Source organism: Leopardus geoffroyi, chromosome A2 (genome assembly GCF_018350155.1).
Source record: "Leopardus geoffroyi isolate Oge1 chromosome A2, O.geoffroyi_Oge1_pat1.0, whole genome shotgun sequence".
Lineage (NCBI taxonomy): Eukaryota > Metazoa > Chordata > Mammalia > Carnivora > Felidae > Leopardus > Leopardus geoffroyi.
The window spans coordinates 54,018,863-54,028,283 of record NC_059331.1 but is presented as its reverse complement, the minus strand read 5'-3'; the positions used below and the strand labels follow the sequence as shown (position 1 = coordinate 54,028,283).

Here is a 9,421-nt window from a genome sequence, read left to right as displayed (position 1 = left end):
CACTTTTCCATTTAGAACAGAAAGTAGTAAGTTGGGGAGAGGTGTTGGAGACAGAAGGGAGGAGGAGGAGTGCTCCCTGAACACCTACTGCGTGCCAGGGCCTGTACCTTCCTGTTTTATTTTCTCCCAATAACGCCTGATGGCAAGTCTTCCTGCTCCTACACCACCTGAGGGAGAGGCTACGAATCACAGCAGTGAGGGCAGGGCTATCATTTGGTCTTTTATTTGTCTAACTTTGGATCCCAAGCCTACCCCTCTGTGCAGAGGAGAGGTGAAAGTTGGGTTTATCAAGGGGAAAAAATGTGTGTCTGTGTATTCTCAGCAACTGCTGTAGGAATTTGATGGAAAGGGGGTAGTGAACAGGGGCTCCGGCCCCTGTTGGGAGTGAGTCATCAGCCCTGAGGTGTGGTCCAAGGCTGGGAGGAGGCAGGTAGAGGTTAGCCAAGGAGGTGGTGGGAAAAGGCTGTGCATTGGCCACACCCAAGAGATGGGTGGACCCCATCAGTTGCTGGAGTCAGGGTGACTTTTATCTCGGGGCTCTGTAGCTGAGGAGCTAGGATGAAAGGGAGATGGTTCTGGGAAGCATGGCAACATGGGTCAGGCACCGGAGGTGCCTTGGTGAAGGCAAAATTGAGTTGAAGGCTGGGGTGGGTAGTGTGTGTGGAGTGTGAACAATGGAGAAGGCGAGAGGGCTGTGGGACAGACTGGACCCCCCCCCTCCCCCTGCCCTCTATCTTTTGTTCCCCATTCTTTTTTTTTTTTAAGTTTATTTATTTTGAGAGAGAGCAAGAGTGAGGGGGGGAGGTGGGAGATGCAGAGAGAGAGGGAGAAAGAGAATCCCAAGCAGGCTCCAGGCTGTCAGAGCAGACCCTGACATAGGGCTTGATCCCAGGAACCATGAGATCATGACCTGAGCCTAGATCAAGAGTCAGGAGCTTAACTGACTGAGCCACCAGGTGCCTCTTATTTCCCCATCCTCAATCTCTGTTTCCAGTGTGGACCATTTCATTTGTTCTCCAGGCCTGTTTTTTTTTTTTTAATTAAAGTTTTGAGTGGGTAACATATTCACATGGTTCAACAATGAAAAATTAAAGTTTAAGAAAAAAAATAAAAAGAATGCAAATAAGATATAAAAGTTTTTAAATTAAATTGAAAAGGAGGGGCACCTGGGTGGCTCAGTCAGTTAAGAATTCAACTCTTGATTTTGGCTCAGGTCATGATCTCATGGTTCGTAAGTTCAAGCCCCACATCAGACTCTGCACTGACAGTGTGGCACCTACTTGGGGTTCTTTCTCTCCCTCTCTCTGCCTCTCCCCTGCTTGTGCTCTATTTCTCAAAATAAATAAACATTAAAAAATATATTTAAAAAAAGAAAACAAAAGAAACAAAAAAACCAAGTAAATAAAAATTATAAAAAGGCAGTACAAACTATTTTTACCAGTCCTATATTCCATAGTTCCATTCCCAGTTCCCACCCTCCCCCTAGCCTGTGATCACTGTTAGTAGCATTTTGTGTGTCCTTCAGACTTAAACAAATGCTTTTCTTTCTTTTCCCAAAAAGTAGCATACTGGTCACACTGTTTTATCCCTTGGCTTTTTTTTCCCCTCCTTCAATAGTACTTCTTAGCTATCTTTCCATATCAGTATATAAGAGAGTTCATCTTTCACCTAATTGCATAAATTTCTTTGATTATAAGCAATGCAGCAAGGAATAATCTTGTACATACATCATTTCACACACTTATAGGCATATCTATAGGACAAATTCCCAGGACACTTTCTTTAACAAAAGGTATGTACATTTATAATTTTGATATTGCCAAATTGACTTCCATAGAGATTGTTCCAGTTTCTATGTCCCAAGTAATTTCTGAGAGAGTCCAGGCCTTAATTTTGACTTGATTTCCAAGATGACTCTGCATTAGGCTTTTCTGCGTATGACACCACAGCATGTATTGTGGCTGACACCCCAATAACTAGCCCCTTAACCACCACCCCACCCCCCATTATGGACTGCCTCATTATGGTTTGAGGGAGATTGACCCTTGGCCAGACGTCTTTTTGTCCCTCCAGACATCCCCTTTACCATTCTCTCATGTTCTCTGCTCAGGGAGGCAATCTCCAACTGAGAACTACTGTTTCCCAAACCTATATGTTAAGTCACATCTCCATGCCTTTGCCTGTATGGTTTCCACCTCCTGCCCTGCCCTCCCACCCATCTCAGTATGGAAAATTCTGACTCCTCCTTAAAAGCTCAGCTTAAGTGTTGCCTCTGTGGAGGCTTCTCTGACAGAACCGGTCACTCCCTCCCTCCTCTGCTGTGGTACCACAGAACTCCTGTCAGCTGGCCCTTAGGGCACACTTGGGTCACCTGGTGGGGTAACTGTTTACAAGGCTCTGTCTCTCTTGGCACCCAGCCCAGGTCAGGCCCATCTTTCAAACTCGTCTGTAACTAAAATTAAACTCAGTGGAGAGGTAGGGTGGCATGGAAAGGCATGGAAGTTGTGGGAGTCAGACTGGGTATGACTCCATCCTTTGTCCTCTTCCCACCTCGCCCTCCCTCGTTCTCTGTGTTCTAACCACACTGGCCCATGTTCCTTTCCCACTTCATGGCCCTTCATGTGCTGTTCCAGCTGCTCTTTCCGTGGTTCTTTTTCATCCTTCAGTGCCCAGCTTATGTCTTACTTCCTAAGAGAGAACTTCCATGACTGCTGAGCCTAAAGATACACCCTTTTCCCATTCTGTAATTCTCTAGTCATTCTCTTCATTGACTGACCATGATCCTAGTTTTTATGTTGATTTGTTTACCAGTTTGCTGCTTGTCCTCCCCCACCGGACCTTCAAGCCCTTGAGGGCAAGGACCTTGGCTTGTTCACTGTCATGGGTCCGGTGCTAACACAGGAACTGGCACACGTGAGGCACAACAGAAATATTTATCAACTGAATGATGAATGAACAAATGAACAGGTCCAAATCCCTGCTCCACCATTTCCCAGCTTTGTCCTTGGATTAATTGCCCTCTCAGAAGAATTTCTCATTTGAAGATCAGGACTTATTGGTAGTGATGTGTACTGGTGATTGTACAAAACGCCTGCATGAAAAGGCTTTGTAAATGGTAGCTATCATTTGTTTTTGTTTCCTTCACCTAAAAAATGCATTCTTTTAGCCAGGCTTAAAGACCTTATTGTGTATCTTTACCAAAAAAATTTTTTTATATTGAGGTGTAACAAATGTATAGAGAGAACACATACTGATTTCTACACACACACACACACACACACACACACACACCCATGTAACTACCCCCCAAATTAACTAAAACATCCCAACACCCAGGTAAGTTTCCACATTAGCCTCCCCCACTAATGATACCTATTCTTTCTCTCTGTGTGATCTGAGATTATGGCATGTCCATTCTTTCTAGCTCTTCTGACCTTTCCTACCACCAAGCCAGAGATTTCTAAAGTAGAGGATATGCAACCCAGTGGGGTATAAGATGATGCCTCCAATTCTACTCTTAGGTATATGCCTGAAAGAACTGAAAATAGTACATGTATTTGCATACTCACAACAGCACATGTATTTGCATACTCAACAGCACTATTCACAATAGCCTAAAGACAGAAACAGCCCAAATGTTCATCAACCAACTGTGCTATATACGTATGGTGGAAAATTATTGTCATAAAAAGAAATGAAGTACTGATACATACTGTCATGTGAATGGATCTTTAAAACGTTATGCTAAGTAAAAAGAACCAGACACAGGGGCTCCTGGGTGGCTCAGTCGGTTAAGTGTCTGACTCTTGACCTTGGCTCAGGTCATGATCTCATAGTTGTGAGATTGAGACCCGTGTTAGGCTTCGAGCTGGGCATGGGGCCTGCTTTAAGATTCTCCCTCTCCTTCTGCCCGCCCCTTTTATTCATGCTGTCTCTTAAAAAAACAAAACAAAAAGAACCAGACACAAATGGTCACATGTTCTATGAAAGATCCAGAAAAGATAAATCCTCAGTTGTAGAATGCATATTGGGGGTTGTCAAGGGCTAAGTGGGCATGGGATGGGGAGAAACTGCTTAATGGGTAAGGGGATTTTCTATGGAGTGATAGAAATATTTTGGAAGTAGAGGTGCACAACACCGTGAACATACAAAATGCTACTGAATTGTCTGCTTTGAAATGGTTGAGTTTATCTTATGTGAATTTCACCTCGATAAACTGTTTTGGAAAAAAATGAAATAGCCACTCTTACTGGTCAGCTGAGGGGTTTGAATGAAGCACAGGCTCCCTAAGCTGTGAAGTGCTGGGCCAATACCAGCTGGGAGCCGCTGAAGGAAGAAATGGCCTGGGGGTCAGCAAGTGTGGTGTGCTGCTCTACCCCAAGTAGTAATATTACGATAAGAGATAGCTATAATAATTACAGCTAACACTTCTATAATGTTTAACATGAGCCAGGCACTGTTCCAAGTGCTTCGTATCTTAAACTCATGAAATCCTTACAACTCTGAGAGGTGGATACTATCACGTTCTCATTACAGATGAGGAAACCGAGGAACTGAGGTTTAAAAGACTGGTCCCAGTCACAGATGAGGAAGTGGCAGAGTCCAAATTTAAAACTAGGCGATCAGACTCCAGGTACTGAAGTCTCAACCCCCAGGCTCTTGTGCTAAGTGCTTTCCATGTTTAATCTCATTTAATCCTGTGAGGTAGATATTATTATTACTCCTATTAAAAAAAAATGCACACACACACAAACACACACACAAAACTGTCATGGACTTTCTATATTCAATGCCTTCCACTCTTTCTTCTGCATTTATTTTCATGTTGGTCCTCATCTTGCTTCATCTTCAGTTTTCGATAAACTGCACATATTACTACATGAATTTATTATTTCTATTTTCTTTTGGTCTCTCATCACTAGAAGGCAGGGCTTCTGGTTGTTGATTTCCCAATACCCAGAACAATGTGTGGTACACAACAGTCATAACTAATTGGGTTATTTTGTATGCCTGTGTTTGAATAAAGATCATACCATAATGTTCTACTTAAAATGTGATGTCTTGGATTTAAAAAAAAAGTCAGTACACAGATCTCCCTCATTCTTTTTAAGATGGATAATATCCCATACTGTGGACGCAGCACTGTTTCAAGTTTTCTACTTAATTAACCCACATCTTTCCCAGAGTATCTCTAATGCAAACAACATGACAATAACCATCTTAGTACATGCTTCTTTGTGCCCATATGAACACACTTCTCTAAAATTAAGTGGCTAAAGGTGGAATTGCTGGTAGGAGGGGTATACACATTAAAAAAAAAAAAAAGTCAGTGGGCAATGCCAAATTGTCCTCCCCATAACCATTCCTGCCAGCGATGAATTAGGGGACACAATAGGTTTTCATGCACTTTGTACCAGATTAGCTACTAACAGTCTTTTTAACTTTTTGCCAACCTGACGGGAAAAAGGACCCCGATCTACAGATGAGGAAACTGAGGCTCAGAAAACCTGAGGGACTTTCCCCACAACTGGTAAGTGGCTGAGTCGCTTCTACGTGCTGGACTACCGATAGAACGCGCCAAAGTTGTACACAGCTTGCTGTGTCCTCCCGTACTTCTGCTTATCTCTAGGCCTTGTGATGCTGTCAGGCTAGCCTTCCCCTCTCGCTAGCCCTCAGACACCTCCGGAGAGTACAAACCCCGCCACTTCTCGAGCGCCAACCCCTGACCCCAAGAGCCGCCCAGTAACCGGTCCTTCGCTCTCCACTAGTCCGAAATGGCGACCAACGAGAAGGCAAGACCACGCCCCTTCTCTGGGAGGCGGGGCCTGAGTTCAGGCTAGAGTGATAGATGCCCGAGCCAAGTTTGAAGCCTGCTGCCAGGCGGGCTCACGCAGAAGCAGAGAGCCGGTGGCGCCGCAGGTCGGGAGGAGGAGCACCGAGTGGAGGGCTCGTTTGCCGGGGCCGCCCGAGAGTCTCTTCGTCGCGGGCGTTGGGGCCGCCATCTTAGATGGCGGGAGTAAGACGAGGACGGGCGTGAGACAGGAGGGCTTCTCTGCCGCTCTCCTAGGGCCCGGAAGAGGGCCAGCTGGCCGGGCTTTGGGGCGTGTGCCCCGAGGCGCGGAGCGCGAGTGCGACGATGCGGGGACTGCCCGGGGCCCCGTCCCCTGGGCTGGGGACACGCCGAATGTGACCGCCTCCCGCTCCCTCACCCACCGCGGGGAGGAGGAGCGGACTAGACGCCGCCACCAGACGACGGGACACGGAGGCGGCTCGGCTCCTTCAGGTAGGCGGCAGGGCCAGGCCCTGGATGCCGGGGGAGCTGGGCGGCGGGGCTGAAGGGGCCGGGTTCCTCGGCGGCCCGGCCTGGGCAGCGTTGATGGAGCGACCCCGCGGCTGCCGGGTCGAGGGCCTGGGCAAGGCCGCTGTCACCCCGGGTGGCGGTGGGCGGGCGGGAGCCCTGGGGCCCGGTGTCATGGCCGGCGAGCCGAGTTTCCACATCCCCACTCAAATTTCCTTGTGTTTCGGGAAACGTGCTAGCGCCACCCCTGTACTCGGTGCATATTCCTTATATTTTGGCAGTGGGAAAATCTGCCCAGAATTGCCCCCTATCCGTGTTGTCATTCAGATGGACGAATTCCTTTTCTTTCTGGGCGCGGAGGGGTCCCGGGCTTGCATCCTCGCTCAGAGTCTGTCACTCAAGTGACACTCTTACAGGGAGGACGAGAAGAATGGGGGACGAGAGGCGGAAGTGGGTCAGTTCCCCACCACAAAGGCATAGGGGCCTCGCCTTAGGTTTCGGGACTCCGTGGGTTACTAATGAAAGGTTTGGGATGCTTATGCTGAGGTTTGGCCCTGGGATGCTTTGGAGTGAAGATCCAGGGCTGTCTTTTGTGTGAAGAGAGAGCCGTCTGGACGCTTCAGTTGTGCAGCTGCAGAGGTTCTGCAGCTAGTCGATGCCCAGAAAGAGGAGTTTGGACATCTTGAGGGGAAAGGCGGCTGTGTTCATTCATTGTTCTCTTTCCAGGGCTCTGGGTGTGCCCTCTGGTATTCTTTTCTCTGGTGGGAAGAATGTTAGCATCCCCCATGTCTCCTTGAGATGTGACCGGGTTCTAGAGGGTCAGTTAATCTAAGCAGGGATGAATTCAGCTCACGTTCTTTGAGTGTTTCTGCCTGCCTTGTCCTCTGTGGGCCGAGCGGAGGGAGCCTGCTCTTCATTCGCTCCCAAGGCGTGAAAACAATGCGCTGTGATAAGGATGGACTTACCAAGTGTTGTGGGAATTTGGAACGGCTAGTTTGCCTGGAGGAGTTGAGGTAGCTTGGACACCGGAGGGAAGTTTTGCGGCCAGTTTTGGACTTGATGAGTAAGTGCTCACCAGGTGAGGAGGAGGGGAGAGCGTTCTAAGCTGAGGAAACCGCTGGTACAAAGGCATAGAGACATGCAGGAGTTGGGATGAGTTTGGGGTGCAGCAGAGAATCTAGGGTGCAGGAAGGAAGTGGTGAGAGATGGGTGTCTAAAAGAATATTTGTCTAGATTGTGAAGGCTCTTTGTTCCAGAGTGAATTAGTTGATATAATTTGATTAAAGGAGTATTGCTATTTTTTTTTTTTCTGATAAGTATTTTTATCCCTTGTCTTTATATTGAAGCTGATAGTAATTGAAAAGACTTACTTTGTTAAGCCCATTTAAGAACATTTTTGGTTAAGTGCTTTTATGTCAAATGTTTTGCACTTACACAATGGTGAATGAACTGAGCTCCTATTCTAGGTGTTCCTGCAAGAGATTCTTCTGAGGTTTTACTTGTTCACCAGTAAAACTTTATACATATAGTGCACGCTGCTAATACTGCGTTTTAAATGGCTGTTGGCAAGAAAAACCATGCTCCCCAGTCATGTAGAAATTGGAAGATTATATAAAAAAGCTGAAAAGCGTAGAATGCAGGTATTTTTAATTTATTAAGTGTGTTGTATATAGTAAACTTTCTTTGCATAGATTCCGTGGTTTCCAATTTTGTTATAAAGTCTTCAGCTCTGTAAACATAATTTACCCCAAATTGTTGTATTGTTGTGATTAATGCTTATGGTACAGTGATTTTTATTGTCTCAACAGACTTCAGCTTAAAGTTCCTAAGTTCGTTGTCTAGGGTTGTGATGATTATATGCCACTGAAGAACATTAAGATACTTTTGGCTTGTTTTCACCCTTATCACTTCAAGGGCTAAGCTGTTTAAAATGCAACAGAAACATTTGACCCAGTTGAACATTGGATACTTGGGAAAATAAACCTGTTACTGTTTCTGCTGGAAAAGCTTATCTTTTAGGTATGTGGTGTTTGTGATTAGAAATTGTAGTGCAGTTGCTTAGCCTTGTTAAAACTCTTGTCAGTTGAAGAGTGTAAGCCATCAAAGTAGAAGGCTTCAGTGAAATACATTAGAACATATTTTATCGGATTTGGTTTAGCAGAAAACAGGGAAACGTTAAACTGGTCATTTGCGATGAAAAGTATCTAAAAGATGAAATGGAGAGTGGGTAATTAAACATCAAGTATGGTATTACAACTGCTCTGAAACTAGTTGTAGTTAGTTTAAAACATGCCATTTGTGAAATCCAAAGTAGGTGGTTTGCTTTGAAGTTTAAACAACTTGTTAGAAGTTAAATTTGGCTTTTCCATAAGCAGTAGTGACTTATTAAATGGAAAATACAATTAGTAACTTTAAATTACTGTCTCAGGTAGTTTGTTAGTAAATATATGACACTACATTTTAATTTCAGATAAAACTTTGTTAGTAACCTACTTCCTAAAAATAGAAAAATGTTACATGAGGGAGGGCTTTTGTTTGCATGTTAGGAACATAATAGGCCATACATAATAACCCTGATCTTGGGAGGAGCTTGTTAACCAAACAGCATGCCTTAATGTTGACTTGCAGAAGAGAATTTTAAATATTGCTTTTGAAAGGCAGTGGACTGTGTGACAGTAGGGGGTTATGAAACCACAAAATGGAACTTGCAAGGGTTTTTCGTTTTTCAAATTGTACGGATCGTGGAAATCATTTCTTTAAAACTATGGTTGGAAAATTGCTCACCTTGACTAAATTAATTAGAAAACCAAGGAATACTGGGCTTATTTAGGATGAGATTGTGTAGAATTTTAGGTTACCTTATCTTGTATGTATATGAGTGTTTATGTATGTGTATCAATGGCGAAAAATTCCTATTTGCTAAACTGACTAGGTGCTAAATGTAACCCTAGATGTTTGTGTTACAATTTAGTTAGTATTTTTAGTATAAGGCTAAACTACCTTGCTTATCATCCTCACAATTGTAATGACTAGGTATTCTTGCCTTAAAAGTTGAGTAAAAGTTCCTTAATTACATATTAAAGTTTTCGTTTTTTATTTTGCAGTGGTTGAATCATTTTGTTC

At 44.6% G+C, this 9,421-nt stretch overlaps 1 protein-coding gene across 2 annotated transcripts in view; it reads left to right on the top strand.

The window, feature by feature from the left end:
* Positions 1–5,851: 5,851 nt before the first annotated feature.
* The window catches only part of RAF1 (Raf-1 proto-oncogene, serine/threonine kinase), an 84,430-nt gene continuing 80,860 nt past the window's right edge, over positions 5,852–9,421 (top strand). The window contains exon 1 of one of the 2 annotated variants that reach the window (XM_045493842.1): positions 5,852–6,283. The gene's annotated coding sequence lies outside the window, so the exon portion shown is untranslated. The remainder of the gene's footprint in view (positions 6,284–9,421) is intronic. The other variant, XM_045493841.1, reaches the window with a different exon arrangement.